The following is a 16,309-nucleotide window of genomic DNA, read 5'->3' as shown; positions in this document are numbered from 1 at the left end:
TGATCGACAGGCTATCGGCCGACCTAGTAGGTCGGAGCCCGTTCGTTATAGCGGGAGACTTTAATGCTTGGGCAGTGGAATGGGGCAGCCGCTGCACCAATCAGAGGGACAAGCGTTACTCGAGGCACTTGCTAAACTCGACGCAGTGCTTTTCAATGACGGAGCCAGTAGCACATTCCGTAGGAATGGGGCCGAGTCATGGATAGATGTAACGTTTGTCAGCCCCAGTCTGGTCTCTGACCTGAACTGGAGGGTAGACGAGGGCTACACCCATAGTGATCACCTAGCAATTCGCTTCAAGATCAACTATGGTGTGCAGCGTCCGAGGGCGGGTGATCCCTGTCAGGTCCGTGGGTGGAAGACCAATCACTTCGACAGCGAAGTTTTCACCGCGGCCCTGGGACTGGAGGCCAACACCGACAGTCTAAGCGGGGATGCGCTGGTAGCTGTCCTATCACGCGCGTGCGATGCTACTATGCCGAGGAAAGCCCTGCCAAGAAATGGCAGACGCCCGGTATACTGGTGGAGTGCCGAAATTGCAGCCCTACGATCAGCCTGCCTCAAGGCTAGACGTAGGACGCAACGAGCCCGCACCGAGGAGGAAAGAGCGGTCCGCCGGGAAGTGTTTCAAACTGCGAGACTGGCCCTTAACAAGGCCATTAAGAGCAGCAAGAGAGCGTGCTTCGACAACCTGTGCGAGGGTGCCAATGGGAATCCGTGGGGTGACGCCTATAGGATCGTGATGGCCAAGACCAAAGGGGGCTCTTCACCCCCCGAACGGTCACCGGACCGGTTGGCGAGGATTATCGAAGTACTCTTCCCGTCCCGAGCCACAAGTCCCTGGCCTCCTCCTGCGCTGCAAGGCGCTGGGAGTGTGGCCGAAATGGTGGCTCCGGTGACGAACGAAGAGTTACTCGCAGTGGCTAACACCTTTGCGATGAACAAAGCTCCAGGCCCCGATGGAGTTCCAAACAGTGCACTCAAGGCAGCGATCATAGCGAACCCGAACATGTTCAGGCTAGCTATGCAGAGATGCCTGGATGAGTGTTGTTTCCCTGAGAGATGGAAAAGGCAGAAGTTGGTACTGCTGCCGAAGGCCGGGAAGCCTCCGGGTGACCCATCGGCGTACAGACCAATTTGCCTGATCGACACGACGGGTAAACTGCTCGAGAGGATCATCCTCAACAGGCTCACCCCGTACGCAGAGGGTACGGATGGCCTGTCGAGTAACCAGTTTGGTTTTCGGAAGGGTAAGTCCACGGTGGACGCTATCAATTCAGTCCTCAAGACTGCAGAGGTAGCGATCCAACGGAAAAGGCGAGGAATTCGATACTGTGCGTTGGTGACACTGGACGTGAAGAACGCATTCAACAGCGCAAGCTGGGATGCCATCGCGCTCTCGTTACACCGGCTTAGCCTGCCGGTGGGACTGTACCGGATCTTGGAAAGCTACTTCCAGAACCGTGTGCTGCTATACGAGACCGATGCCGGTCAGAAAAGTGTTCATATTACCGCAGGAGTCCCGCAAGGGTCAATCCTGGGCCCGGTACTATGGAACCTGATGTTTGACGGGGTTCTGAAGCTAAAGCTCCCTCCTGGTGTGAAGATCGTCGGCTTTGCTGACGATGTAACCCTAGAGGTCTACGGGGAGTCAATCCCCGAAGTAGAGCTAACCGCAGAACACGCGATCAGCACTGTGGCGGACTGGATGAGTGCGAGAGGCCTTGAGCTCGCTCAACATAAGACGGAGGTGGTTATCGTCAGCAACCGTAAGTCGGCACAACATGCAGTTGTACACGTGGGAGACGTCGCGATCACTTCAAAGCGGAGTCTGAAGATTCTTGGGGTCATCATAGACGACAAGCTTACCTTCGGTAGCCATGTCGAATATGCGTGCAAGAAGGCTTCGACTGCTGTGGCGGCATTATCGAGGATGATGTCCAACAGCTCCAAGGTGTGCGCCAGTAGACGTAGGCAATTGGCAGGAAAAATTATGTATTGCGAAGATATCATAGAAAGGGTATCAAGTCTCCCCAAAATTGCATGTGCTTTTGAATTCAATTGCATCTGCTTTATAAAATTGCATGTGCTTTTGAATTCAATAACCAAATCGTTCATGTATACGCATTCGAGATTTCCGTTTATTTTGAAGAACAAATATTTGAAAAATCTGAGGGCACCTTTATAATTTTATCAAAGCAAGTTCTTGGAGTGGGAATATTTTAAAAATCGATTTTTGACAGCACCTCAGCAATCGATTGTGTATCAATAACAACAATAATTTAAGGACTGTCATAAATCAGTAAAGTTAAATACTATATTTTTTAAAGAGTCTGTGTGGAAATCGCGTATGTTTATTTATTTTTGGCTGTGATACATCGGAAATCAGAAAAGAAGATCAAGTCTCCCCAGTCTTCTCTATAGATGAAAAACTGGTGCCTCTAAAAGCGAGAGGTGGATATATTTTTTTCTTTATTGGGTTTTCAACTGTAAAAGCTCTTAAACTGTGCCCAGTTGACTAAGTAGTGAATATGATAGGTGTAGCGTAGAGTGTTGTGTATCGAAATTAATTTACTTCAATTGTGTTCATTACTTAATAAAGCCCTATTTGATCAACCACCACTACTACCAACCATTGACCACACCTGAATCTCCGGCGACATGATGGACATCGTTTAAAGTGCAGCAGACTGGTACCATTTCCCTACCTTGCATCAGCTTAGTAGGAATGCCAACAACCTTAGGAGCCCAGATACGTAGGATAGTGACTCCGGATTGCGACTCCGATAGTGACTCCGGATTGCGCGTTGGTCCTCCACTAGCTTCGTCCAGGTATCGTGTCCGCAGAGGCCTACCGATTGAATGAGCGTTTTGTAGATAGTCAGCTTGGTACGGAGTCCAAAGCAGGGGGGGGAATAAGCCTGTCATCCACGAACAAATCAAGCCTACCTAAGATGTATTATCTGGGCCACGTCGCTTGGAAAAGGCGGGCCACCCCGCTTGGCAAGTGTAACAGTGTTCGAATTGGAATGTTGTAGGATATTGGTTAAACTACACTACTGCTGACTAACGAAAAAATGTGGGATTGTTTGGGATTTACATTTGCTTCATACTACATACAGAGGAGGCGCGACACACCGCATATTACCCCCTGGTCCAAAGTACGTACGATTTCCAGCCACTATGCGTCTCCGAATTTCTCTGCTCATTTTCGGCAGGTATGTTCACAACATATGTACCAAAGCTGAATAAAACTATAAAGAATACCATGCTACCATAGTGAAGATAAACCAATCTTAATGTTAAAATTTACTATGTTTTGGATTGACTCGCGCATAGTGGCAATGGAAAGAACATGATAAAAAAAGCAACACGTTATCGCTCGAGAAGGCATAGTGAAATCTACCGCGCTTTGTGATCACTTCAAAAACTATTTGCGTTCTGTCGAAATCGAATGGTAATTTTTTTACTGCTACCTATCGTTTTTTTCAGTGTACTCAACCTACTACTAGTCTTCCAACTGGAACTTGGCCTGCTTTTCAACATAGAATTCAATTCGCGTTTCCTCAGTTATTAATTAAACGCTTCTCTATGCCCCCATTGCATGAGTAGGTATTTTGTGTGGCAATAAGGGTAAAACGTCCTATCGTTGTGGTATGTCCTAATATTGCGGTAGTGTCCATTCTGGACATCTATATAACATTAAAATGAATTTCTGTCTGTCTGACCCTTATAGACTCGGAAACTACTGAACCGATCGGCGTGAAAATTTGTACGTAGATGTTTTCGGGGTTGGGGAAGTTTCTTAAGATGGTTCGAGACCCCTCTCCTTTGGAATAGAGGGCCCTCATACAAATAAAACAGAATTTCCTGCATAATTTGAGAAATAATCAAGCAATTCGGAACCAAATTTGGCATGTTGAAATCTTTGAAGACAATAAATGTTAACGAAGTTCGTCGGGTCTGCTAGTAATAGCATAACAAAGAATTGGGGTATGTCCTAATATTGCGGTAGTGTTAAATAGTCTCTTCTGGACATAATAGCATCAAAAAGAATTATTGTGGATCCACTTAAACTCTTTCAATCAACCACTAGAACACCTTTTGTTTGACAAAATTCTATTTAAAATGATGAAAAATCAACATTTTTTCCTAAAAACTGAGTCCTTTGAGCCTATTTGCGGTAGTGCTAAGGTCCTATTGTTGCGGTATCGCTCTCCATAAGAAATACAGGCAATACCCCAACAAATGTTGATGATGCTGTGGAATTCTTCTGCAGTGAATTGCAGTTTGCAATGGCAGAGAACACTCCGTCTCGCAGACCGCCGTCGAAACCTTGTTGTGGATTTCCCGACTAGGTAGAGCAAGGTGGAAACTACCAATAGATGGAACGATCACAAACACTGTGGGCTATGAGCACCAACAAAACACAAAGCGAATATTTCAGTTTAAACGTAGCTTATATTCATTTTCATCGTGGCCTATTCTCACTCCTGACCTCAAGACCTATCCTCTACTCTATGGCTCGAGGCCCATACAATCGTTTTCTTAAACTAATGGTAGGTACTCACGGTAACGCTCCGCGGAGCCAACGACACACCGCTTGCCACTGAGCCGTTCATGTTGTCTGGTTCCGCTACCAGGCAGACTCTGGACGCAGCGACCACCCACCGACGATCACTCGATAGCCGCATCGAGGCAAACACCACACTTCCGAAGTCTCACTTCTTGGTGTCCGTCGGCTTTCACTGCGATGCTATGCCGTCCGTCCGTCCCAACGCGGATCACCGCTCACAATCGTTCTAACACCACGAACACACGCTGATAATCGGTTGTTGTTTTTGACTCACCAATCCACGCACCACGGCAGGCTTGCGCCTCAAAGCAACACCCAGTCACGGTACGGTAACAAGAAGCAAGAATGTATAAAACAAAAAGACCCTGCAATGTACATGTGCCCTTTAGTCGGAGATGTTAACTGGAGTTCGTATTTTCCACTCACCCTTAGCGGGGTCTTCTATTGTCCGGTTGAACGATCTTTCTGGGCGATTCACTTCTCCACCGTTACCGAAAAGCAGAGATGCTGTGGAATGATGCACAAATTGCGATTACTGTACCCACAAATCTCAATTTCACCTCACCTTGCTGATTTGCTGCGATAGCCCGCTTCGAGAGGGTGTTTCGCTTTCCACGACGTTCCCTGTACGACGGTCTCGGGCGAGCGTTTTACTGCGAACAATACATGGTTAGAGCTGACAATCGGCCGCCATCTTATTAATAGACTCACCGTGCTGGGTTCTTCCTTTTCTCCAGATTTAATTATGCCGCCAGAGCAGCCGTGCAAACGTATTGTCAGTGCTGTGACACGACGAGGTTCACGAATGTTTCTTAATTGAAATCAGGCCAAATCCGTTGCCTCTAATTTCACCAAACTGTGCACTTCTAACGCGGACTTAGTTTTGTCGCACTGGGTTTGTGTGCAGTCCGCTCTGCGGTCTGACTGGCACTGCGCGTGGGATGGTGATGTCGTTCGCTTCTCTGTCGCGCATATGTGTGTGTGCTGATGAGAGATCAGTGGTTGGTAGCGCGATTGCCGATAAGTGCGAATTGCGTGAGTTATTTCTTCTCTTCTGTCCGTTAGACGTTGATCCCATGGTGGTTTCTTGTGCATCGTTTCGACGCCATGCGTGTGTGTCCGATCGCAACCTCTGCAGTTTCCAATCGTCGCGTTGTACCGTGGCGTGGATGTATTTTTGTTGCACAGTCTATTTACTGCTGATGGAATACCACCGCACTGATGGTCTTCGCCGGTAAACGGGAGGAATTGGCAAACTTGCCCAGGGGTGCTCAAGCAGTGGCTTGCGAGTCGTGTGACTAATTTAGCTTTTCACTTTTTCAAGTTGTGCTTAACATAATAATCTAACCCAAATATCGCTACGTACCACAAAACATATTTAAACGTAACACAACATTACCAAAGCGGCAGAGTTTTTCATGAGTCGTGGCATGAGCGACTCATGAAAAACTCTTCAACTTCCTTCAAGAAGTCGGTCAGAGACGGATCTGGTCAGAGGAAAACTAGAGTCGAGCTCTAGAAGTATTTAGGCCTAGCCTAATTTTGATTACCCTAATCACAAACTCACAAATCCACATACTAACGAATCGTACCAGCTTCTTCTGGCAAATTTGACCGAGTACCAACTAAATTTTGGCAAATTGTCTCTGACTGAGCTCTTAATCCATCATCTCATGACTTTCTTGCCGCCGTAGCAGACATTCAACTTAATCCTACTTAGTTGTTTAGCTAAACTAGGTGGATTAAACATATAATAGGAAGTTTCTTAAAACGGGATAGTATGGTTGGTGATATCGTGTCGTCTGGCCTAGGGCAAAGAGGCATTTCCTCCCCTAGAATCATCATGAGCCCAGGTATGGAGCTTTACCGCGCCCCGGGTCGCGTTACTTTTTAGGGGATGAATTTCATGATGACCCCCTAAAGACAACTGATAAGAATGGATTTTTGAATTTGTTGCTATCTCTGGACTACGCTTGTCACTGTCGTGTTGATGCTTGTCACCAATCCAGGCCGATATTGTTTTCTTCCGCTTTGCGTATTTTCTCCGGGGTGGTCTTGTGGCTGGTGCTGTCCATAGCTTGCGGCTCACTTCGGAGCACGATGGAAGTGTTGACTACCGCCTGATTTTTCTGCTTGCCTCGTAAGTTGTCGACTTCAACTGCGCTGCACATAGGATGTTTTTGCCGCAAAGCGTGTTTCTTTTCTTTCCCGGTGAAAGTTGTGGTTCACAAGATTGCTGTTTCCATAGCTGGAGCTGTTGTCGAGGTGGAGAGGTAGTTTATCATCGTTTTTGCTCATCACACCTGACGTCCCGAATAGCGACGGATTTTAATGAGCGTATTGCTCTTTGTCAACAGACTTTGTCTGTGTACATAGCTTGACATTTTACTCCGTTTTTATATCCTTCGCGTGGTACTGGCCCTTTTTCCCGGTGATGACATCTTCCAGTTCGAATAGGTTTGTACCAAGTATTCTCCTGATGACAGCTGGTATGAACTTGGGGTTGAGCTTCTGGTTGATATTGTCTGCTTTCGAGGACAGCTCAAAAGTGCGACGCCAGACTGTGTCTCCTTCCTTGAACGTCGTAGACCGCTTCCGTAGATCGTACCGCTGCTTTGACTTTTCGTGGTTGTCTCTGATGCGCTTCACTATGAACTCTTGAATTCTTCGGATACCGTTCAAACGTCGGTCCTGCGCCTTATTTACGTCCTCATCTGTCCTCACCGAAGGGGCGGTTGTCCTCATCTGTGTTCATATCTTGCAGCTGGTACAGGTCCGTATAAAGCACCAACTCTCTGCCAAAGTTCGCGTAGTGTGGGCTAACTCCCGTCGACTCGTGTTTAGCGCTGTTGATTGCCGCCACAATGGAGGGCAAGTTTTCATCCCAGTTTCTGTGGTCGTCATCGATGAGTGATCGGATGCAAGTGATCAACACCCGGTTAACACGTTCTGCGTTGTTGACCATCGGACAGTAGTATGCTGTCTTCATGTGTTCTATGTTGTGACGGGCTAGCATTGCACGGAATACTACCGACTGAAATTGTTTTCCGTTGTCCGATAAAATGATACGAGGGTAAGAAAATTTCAGGAACACTTCATTCTCTAGGAATTCTACTGTCTTCACCGAATCTGCAGCACGCATCGTACTGATTACCACGTATTTCGTAATCCAGTCGACTACCACGAGCATAACCGAATTTCCACGCTTTGAACGAGTGAAGGGGCCCACGAAGTCAATCGAAATCAGCTCCATGGTAACTTGGCCGGTTTACCCGCACCCATTTTCGGCATTAGTGTTGAGCTTGGAGATTTACTTGCCTTACAGACATCACAGTTACGAACGTAGTGATGGATTTCCTGCTGCATCTTTGGCCAATAAAAGTGCGCTTTTACCCTCTGCATTGTCTTGTAAATACCCAGATGAGCAGCCGCTGGCACATCGTGGCAGCGCTGCATGACCTCTTTGCGCTGTTCCTGTGGCACCACCTTTCTCCAGCAATGTGTTAGTGATCCCGTGCCATCTCGACTCCGGCAGTTTTTGTATAGCTCGTTGTTTACCACTCGAAACTCCGGAAAACGATTCGGCTTCTTGTTCACTCGTTCCGCCATATTTTGTACCATGTGTCAGTGGTGCTCGCTGACGAAAACTTCATTGTGCTGACAATTCTTGAGAGTGCGTCTGGTACCACATTGATTGACCCTTTGCGGTATTTGATTTCAAAATCAAACGCGTTTAAACGCAACAACCAGCGACTCATCAGTGCAGTTGGGTTCTTCAGTGACCTTAGATAACTCAACGCCGCATGATCGCAGTATACCGTGAACTTTACTCCTTCAACATAACCGCGAAACTTTTCTATCGCCCTTATGACCGCCAAGCATTCCCTTTCGGTAACCGAGTATTTTCGCTCTGACGACGACAACTTTTGCGAGAAGTAGCAAATGGGGTGTTCCTCTCCGTTGACCTCTTGGGTGAGCACTGCTCCGATGGCAACGTCGCTCGCGTCGCACGCCACGCTGAAGGGTTTTGTGTAATCGGGCATGATGAGTACCGGTGCTGAAACTAAAGCTGATTTTAGCTTCAAGAATGCTTCCTCTGCTGCCGTTGTCCAGCGGAACTTGATTTTTGTTTTCGTGAGCTCTGTTAGTGGTGCTGCTACTTTTGCGAAGTCGACTATGAAGCGACGATACCAGTTGCAAAGGCCTATGAAACGTTGAACATCCTTCCGACATTGTGGAACCGGGAACTGTACGATGCAATCGATTTTGTCGTTGTCAACCTGCCACCCTTTCTCATTAAGGACGTACCCTAGATAGTTGATCTCCTTCCTGCAGAACTTAGACTTTTCCGCTGATATTGTGAGGTTCGCTGCTCGTAATCGACGGGCAACTTCTTCTAACACTTTCAGATGCTCTGCGAACGTTCGTGAACAAATCACGAGATCATCCAGATAGTGAAACACGTATGGTTCCATATCGGCAAACAGATGCGTCATTACTCTGGCAAGTGCTTGACTGGCGGTACATAATCCGAACGGTACCACCTTGAATTGGAAATGGCCTCTGGATGGTACCGTAAAAGCCGTTAGTGGCCTCGAACTGGGGTGCAACGGTAACTGCCAGAAGGCGTCCTTCAGGTCTATTGTGGAGATATACGCGCAGCCACCCAGGTTTCCGAGTATCGCCGAAATTTGAGGGATTGGGTAGCCTTCATTCACCATTATCGAGTTTATGTGTCGCGCGTCCAGGCAAACGCGGTATTGCCCAGTCTTTTTCTTCACCGCTACTAAGGGGTTGTTCCAGGGAGAAAATATCGCATCCTCGATAACATCCAGTGCAATCATCCTATCGATTTCTCTGTTCACTTCTTGCAACACGTATTGTGACATCGGGTAGTATCTCTGCTTCCTCGGTTTCGCGTTTCCAACGTCGATCCGGTGCTCGTAGATATGCGTCCTACCCAGTGTGCCATCGCCTGCTCTAGGAAACCGTGCTACCACTGCGTCAAGCATTTTGCGTTCTCCTGGTGTGAGATATTTCATTGGTTCCTCCACTGGTTGTTCTTCTTCGTCGATAATTGTTGCGTTCATTGTGCAGCAAATCGGCTTAACGCCAAACTTGTTCCAGAAATCCATCCCAAGAATAACGCAGTTTGGCATGGAGGGCACCAGAAGAATCGGCAGCGCTTCGTGTCGATTGTTGTATGCTATGGGCAGTTTTACGTAATTGCTGATCGTGTGCTGTGTTCCATCTGCTGTTTTTATGTCGCCTTTCACTTTTCTCTCCGCAGTCGCAGCTGGTCTACTATTTTCGTGCTACTGCCGCCGAGTAACGAGCAATTCGCTCCGCTGTCCAATAGTGCGGTGAGCTCGCGTCCTAGAACGCTGATAACTGCATGCGGTCTGTTGTCCTGTCCGGGATTGATAATGACTGTATCGAGGTGTTGAATGTGCGGATACGTAGAGGGCTCCTCAGGCTCAAGCGGAGAATTTTTTCGCCCTACAGTTGATTCCCCGCTTCCTGGTTTCCCGCGTCGGTGCGACACGTGAAGCAACTGCGTAAGGAATACCCTTTCCTACCACATCGATAGCAGAATAACACGGCTTGAGGCTTTGGACAGTCCATAAAACGATGTCCTTCTGCGTCGCAGTTCCAACAAGTCATGGCAGAACTTGTGCTGTTTTCCCTTGGTGGTTGCGCATTGCCTTGCAGTGTGTATGGTTCACCCTGGTTGCCGCTCATCCTCGGTTGTTGCCAAACTGAATGATGTTGCGACGGCCATGGCTGTCGATTTGGGTATTGATGATTTTGGGCGATTGTTGACCATTGTCCTTGCGGCGAAGTTGTTTCGGATCGTTGACGTGGTTCTCGTAGATCCGGTTGCCATCTATGCTGCTGTTGAGCAGATTGAATTTGAGCACGAGGCTCAGGATTTGTATGTTGAGCTGATGCGGATCGGTTTTGCATGTGAGCTGTGCTACCCTGCGGTTTGACCGATCTTCGATCGAATCGTACCTTCATGGCGTTGACCTGTTGCAGGAGTTGGTCCATTGTGTGATGCCACTCCTCTTCATCCTCGTCCCGATCCTGGTAACCTTCCGTGCCGATTGCGTGTTGCGTTGGAAGAATTTCCTCATCCCTGGTGACTGCTTCTACTGCATTTACTCTGGGATATCTGGGATGTTGTGCTGTGTGTAATGGTTTCACTGAACCCGCTGGAGTTGCGAAGTTTGGTTCGAGTAGAGAGCTGTGCGGAATCGGAATTCTGCGCTGTCGCTCCAGTAGCATTCTAGTTTCATCGTAGCTCGTACACACCTCCACCATCGCTTGAAGATCCCTAGGTCGCGCTGCTGTTACTATGGCTGCATAATCAGCGTTCATATTCTTCTTGACGATGAAGAACTTCTCCTCCTCGGCCATTGGCGGATTGATGAATCGGAATGACGGAGCGATGTCCCGATAATACTTTGCAAATGATTCATTCTGAACTTGAAAGCGGAATCTAGCTTCCAACCGAAGAATCTGGGCATATCCGCTGGGCAAAAATTCTCGTCTAATCTCATTCTTGAACGCCTGCCAAGAGAACAGTGCACCTTGCGACATGGCCCGTGCATACCAATCCAAAGCGTCATCCTGCAGCAGATGTTTGATTGAGGAAAGCAGCGTGGCGTCGTTCATGCCTTCGGATTTGGCGAAGGTTTCTACCCGATCCAAGAAGACGTTTAGTGACGTAGTATCCTTTTCACCTCGAAACTTGAATGGCCAGTTGTGAACTGCCTTCATCATCCGTCGGTCTTCCATCCGCTCTGATGCTGTTGGTCGGATTGGTCGTTCTCTCCGCGCTAATCGATCCACCAGGTCAGCGTAAAGGCTGGCATTGTTGGTGATGATGTTTCGAAAAGTGATATCGTTAATGTTTTGCACGTTGGTCCGACTGCTGTTTACGTTTTGTCGGTCTGCAACCTCTCCTTGTGTGGGGAAGTCTGTGGATCGCCTCCTTTGACTGATGTTAGCACGCAGGTTTTGTAGATCCCGAACAACAACTCCTCGTCCACGATTGGATGCCAGTGGCGAACTAGTCGCCGTTAATTGATGCTCGTAGTCATTTCCCAAGTCGGTGTTATGTTGAGCATGGTTGTGGGCCTCTTCGGTTTCTTCCACTAATGGTGGAGCTTCTCCGGAAAATCTCCTGCTCTGTGTTTCTCCTGCTCCTGTGGCTGATCTTTCCGCTGTTGGGGTGTGGCGGCTACTAAAGTGTTGTTGGTGGTTGTCTTCGGCCAATCCAAGCAGGGAGTATGCTTCTTGACCACCTACTTCTCGTTGTTGATTAGCTTGGTCGTGGAGTTCCTTGCTTGCCTCGGTCACTGTCATCGCTCCTTCACTTCTTTTCCCGAATCGCACTAAAGCACTATCCACTTCCTCGAGTAACACTTTGACAAGCGTGCACAAGGTATCCTTTGTGCTGACAAGGGGCGCGAGGGGGTTAATGATCTCTAATCTATGACTGTAGTGGAGGAGACGCGAACGCAGTTGGACTAGGGTGAAAATGTCCTTGATCTGGATCGCTTCATCGACGAGCTTCTGTAATTCTTTTATCCTTATTTGACAAGTCTCGATATTTGTGGTCGAGCACATTACATGCTCGGAATTTCGATTCATGGATTCTTGGAGTGTGTCTTCCTTAGATATTAGGTCCTTCAATTTCTTCACTTTATTTCTATGTGTTGAGGGACCGAGGTTGACCACGAAGCGAAGGGCTAATTCGTAGTCAATTTCCTCATCGGACAGATGCGTCAGATCCATGATCACTAGCTTATAATACTAAAAATCCAAACCAACCAATAAACTCTAATGATAAATGAAGTTAATTAACTATCCAAAATGCCGCAAATACTAAAGGTAATGTGTGGGAAATTTTAGTTGGGCGCCAGTGTTGTGGATTTCCCGACTAGGTAGAGCAAGGTGGAAACTACCAATAGATGGAACGATCACAAACACTGTGGGCTATGAGCACCAACAAAACACAAAGCGAATATTTCAGTTTAAACGTAGCTTATATTCATTTTCATCGTGGCCTATTCTCACTCCTGACCTCAAGACCTATCCTCTACTCTATGGCTCGAGGCCCATACAATCGTTTTCTTAAACTAATGGTAGGTACTCACGGTACCGCTCCATGAGCCAACGACACACCGCTTGCCACTGAGCCGTTCATGTTGTTTGGTTCCGCTACCAGGCAGACTCTGGACGCAGCGACCACCCACCGACGATCACTCGATAGCCGCATCGAGGCAAACACCACACTTCCGAAGTCTCACTTCTTGGTGTCCGTCGGCTTTCACTGCGATGCTATGCCGTCCGTCCGTCCCAACGCGGATCACCGCTCACAATCGTTCTAACACCACGAACACACGCTGATAATCGGTTGTTGTTTTTGACTCACCAATCCACGCACCACGGCAGGCTTGCGCCTCAAAGCAACACCCAGTCACGGTACGGTAACAAGAAGCAAGAATGTATAAAACAAAAAGACCCTGCAATGTACATGTGCCCTTTAGTCGGAGATGTTAACTGGAGTTCGTATTTTCACTCACACTTAGCGGGGTCTTCTGTTGTCCGGTTGAACGATTTTTCTGGGCGATTCACTTCTCCTCCGTTACCGAAAAGCAGAGATGCTGTGGAATGATGCACAAATTGCGATTACTGTACCCACAAATCTCAATTTCACCTCACTTTGCTGATTTGCTGCGATAGCCCGCTTCGAGAGGGTGTTTCGCTTTCCACGACGTTCCCTGTACGACGGTCTCGGGCGAGCGTTTTACTGCGAACAATACATGGTTAGAGCTGACAATCGGCCGCCATCTTATTAATAGACTCACCGTGCTGGGTTCTTCCTTTTCTCCAGATTTAATTATGCCGCCAGAGCAGCCGTGCAAACGTATTGTCAGTGCTGTGACACGACGAGGTCCACGAATGTTTCTTAATTGAAATCAGGCCAAATCCGTTGCCTCTAATTTCACCAAACTGTGCACTTCTAACGCGGACTTAGTTTTGTCGCACTGGGTTTGTGTGCAGTCCGCTCTGCGGTCTGACTGGCACTGCGCGTGGGATGGTGATGTCGTTCGCTTCTCTGTCGCGCATATGTGTGTGTGTGCTGATGAGAGATCAGTGGTTGGTAGCGCGATTGCCGATAAGTGCGAATTGCGTGAGTTATTTCTTCTCTTCTGTCCGTTAGACGTTGATCCCATGGTGGTTTCTTGTGCATCGTTTCGACGCCATGCGTGTGTGTGTCCGATCGCAACCTCTGCAGTTTCCAATCTTCGCGTTGTACCGTGGCGTGGATGTATTTTTGTTGCACAGTCTATTTACTGCTGATGGAATACCACCGCACTGATGGTCTTCGCCGGTAAACGGGAGGAATTGGCAAACTTGCCCAGGGGTGCTCAAGCAGTGGCTTGCGAGTCGTGTGACTAATTTAGCTTTTCACTTTTTCAAGTTGTGCTTAACATAATAATCTAACCCAAATATCGCTACGTACCACAAAACATATTTAAACGTAACAACCTCCTTGGGGTAATGGACGACTACGCCAACTAAAACGAACTAGATCAAAAAAGCTTCGTATGTACTCTAGAAACCGGTTCCCTGCTAACCGACAAAAGTTTGTCAAAGCTTGCAACAAGTATCGGCGATACAATCGTATGCTGTACAATCGATATACTCTACGAATACAAAGCAATTTGCGCAGGAATCCAAAACAGTTTTGGAAGTTTGTCAACTCAAAACGTAAGGAAGTAGGTTTACCCGTCGAGGAGCATGTCAACACCGCTATATCGAAACTCAAATACTCATCTTCTAGCCCCGACAGTATTCCATCGTGTATTTTCAAGAGGTACAGCGATGCGGGTAGACCAAAGCATCGCTGTACCTCTTGAAAATACACGATGGAATACTGTCGGGGCTAGAAGATGAGTATTTGAGTTTCGATGAACCGGTGCCATCGAAAGTGGTACATGTTACATTGAGTAAATTTTTCAGGAGACGCATTTTCCCAAAAACATCGAATAACAAATTCATATTTGTAATTTTTTGCAACTAAACCGAACCAACATATTATGACTGATGTGCCTAAAGATAGTAGTGAAAAATAAGCAAAGATTATGACAAATTTCAAGTTTGTTGGAGCAAATTGCACATGTACCACTATTAATGGGAACAAAAGGAAACAGAAACCGAAAAACGTTGACAGTAAAAGTGGTACATGTACATTTTTGAAATCATTCTAAATGGCAGTAAAATATCTTGAAATTCAAAATAAGATTAAAATCTGTTGTGAAAACAGTCATGTTGCCGAATTTTCTTTTAAATAAGCTGATTTTAGTGGGTGGAACTGTACATGTACCACTTTTTCTGGCAACGAAATGGCCATTGTGATATATACCAGAAAATAAAATGTGCATATCTCCAGATTTAGTTGCCAAAAATCACTTTTTCGTTATTCCATTACTAGAGCTTTGCAAATAGAAGCCGTTGGTGTAAAAAACTCAAAATTGACAGAAATGGTTTATGTACCACTTTCGCTGGCACCGGTTCATATAGCGGTGCTTTGGACAATAATATTCAACGCATCTCTTCAGCAACGAAAAACTGTGATGTTTCCTGTACACAAAAAGAACGATAAGAGGAATATTGAAAACTACCGTGGAATCACTTCCTTGTGCGCCTGCTCCAAGATTTTTGAAATCATAATGAACGACATATTGTTTGAAACTTGTAAACACTACATCTCACAAGATCAGCATGGTTTTTACCCTAAATGATCCACCGCTACAAACCTGGCTCAATTCGTTTTTTTTGTATACGCCACATGGACGCCGGATCTCAAATTGATGCTGTTCATACAGATCTTAAATCTGCCTTCGATCGCGTTGAACACGGAATACTGATTGCCCGTCTGGAAAAACTGGGAGTTTCACATGAACTCGTTAGTTGGTTCAGATCTTACCTCACAGAACGTCGCCTTGTAGTAAAAATTGGTCAGGATTCTTCTGAGCCGTTTACTAGCCTCTCAGGAGTGCCTCAAGGTAGCAAATTGGGTCCTCACCTTTTTTCAATTTTCATCAACAAACTATCCAGCAAGTTACCTCCCGGTTGCCGCTTGTTTTATGCAGACGATGTTAAAATATATTTGGAAATCAGCTGTATCGAGGATTGCACAACCATGCAACAGTTAAGGTGACACGGGAAGCACAAACCATCATCAAATCGTCATCATTTCATCATTAAATGCTTAATTTTTTTTCTACTACAAATATGATTTTGAAAAAGTATCACCGGCGCGTGCAATCTACTTGCTGACATTTACAGTCACATCAAACAACTGAAAACCGAAATATACCGCTTCAAAGTTGCGAGGTGATAATGCTAGAAAGAGACGAAAGATAGGAGAAATAACACGGTGTTTAGTGCCTCCCCGAGTCACCTTAATTGAGGATTTCGTCGAATGGTGCCAGCTGAATCTTAAGTGTACAAAAATGCCATGTTGTATCCTTTCATCGAAAACGATCGCCAATAACTTTTGACTACTTCATTGACAATCAACCGTTGACTCGTATGACAGAAGTACGTGACTTGGGTGTTAAACTTGATGCTGGACTTACATTTCAAGTGCATTACGACGATGTGATCTCTAGAGCTAATCGGCAGTTAGGATTTATGTTTAAAATAGCTGAC

The 16,309-nt window shown here is 46.6% G+C and overlaps 2 long non-coding RNA genes across 2 annotated transcripts in view; both read right to left on the bottom strand.

Moving 5' to 3' along the window:
• LOC134211753 (uncharacterized) overlaps positions 1–16,058 on the bottom strand; it is a 40,487-nt gene extending 24,429 nt beyond the window's left edge. Inside the window, exons 1-2 of the long non-coding RNA XR_009979082.1 lie at positions 15,582–16,058; positions 15,412–15,530 (exon numbers count right to left, since the gene is read on the bottom strand). This is a non-coding gene — a long non-coding RNA (uncharacterized LOC134211753). The remainder of the gene's footprint in view (positions 1–15,411; positions 15,531–15,581) is intronic.
• LOC134215941 (uncharacterized) lies at positions 4,449–5,488 on the bottom strand. Its single transcript, XR_009980378.1, has 4 exons — positions 5,288–5,488; positions 5,142–5,229; positions 5,003–5,083; positions 4,449–4,941 (listed from the first exon to the last, which is right to left on the bottom strand). It is a non-coding gene; the product is annotated as an uncharacterized LOC134215941 (long non-coding RNA).
• Positions 16,059–16,309: the final 251 nt, after the last annotated feature.

Source organism: Armigeres subalbatus, chromosome 2, assembly GCF_024139115.2.
Source record: "Armigeres subalbatus isolate Guangzhou_Male chromosome 2, GZ_Asu_2, whole genome shotgun sequence".
NCBI classification, from domain to species: Eukaryota; Metazoa; Arthropoda; class Insecta; order Diptera; family Culicidae; genus Armigeres; species Armigeres subalbatus.
This window is presented reverse-complemented; position numbering and strand designations above follow the sequence as displayed.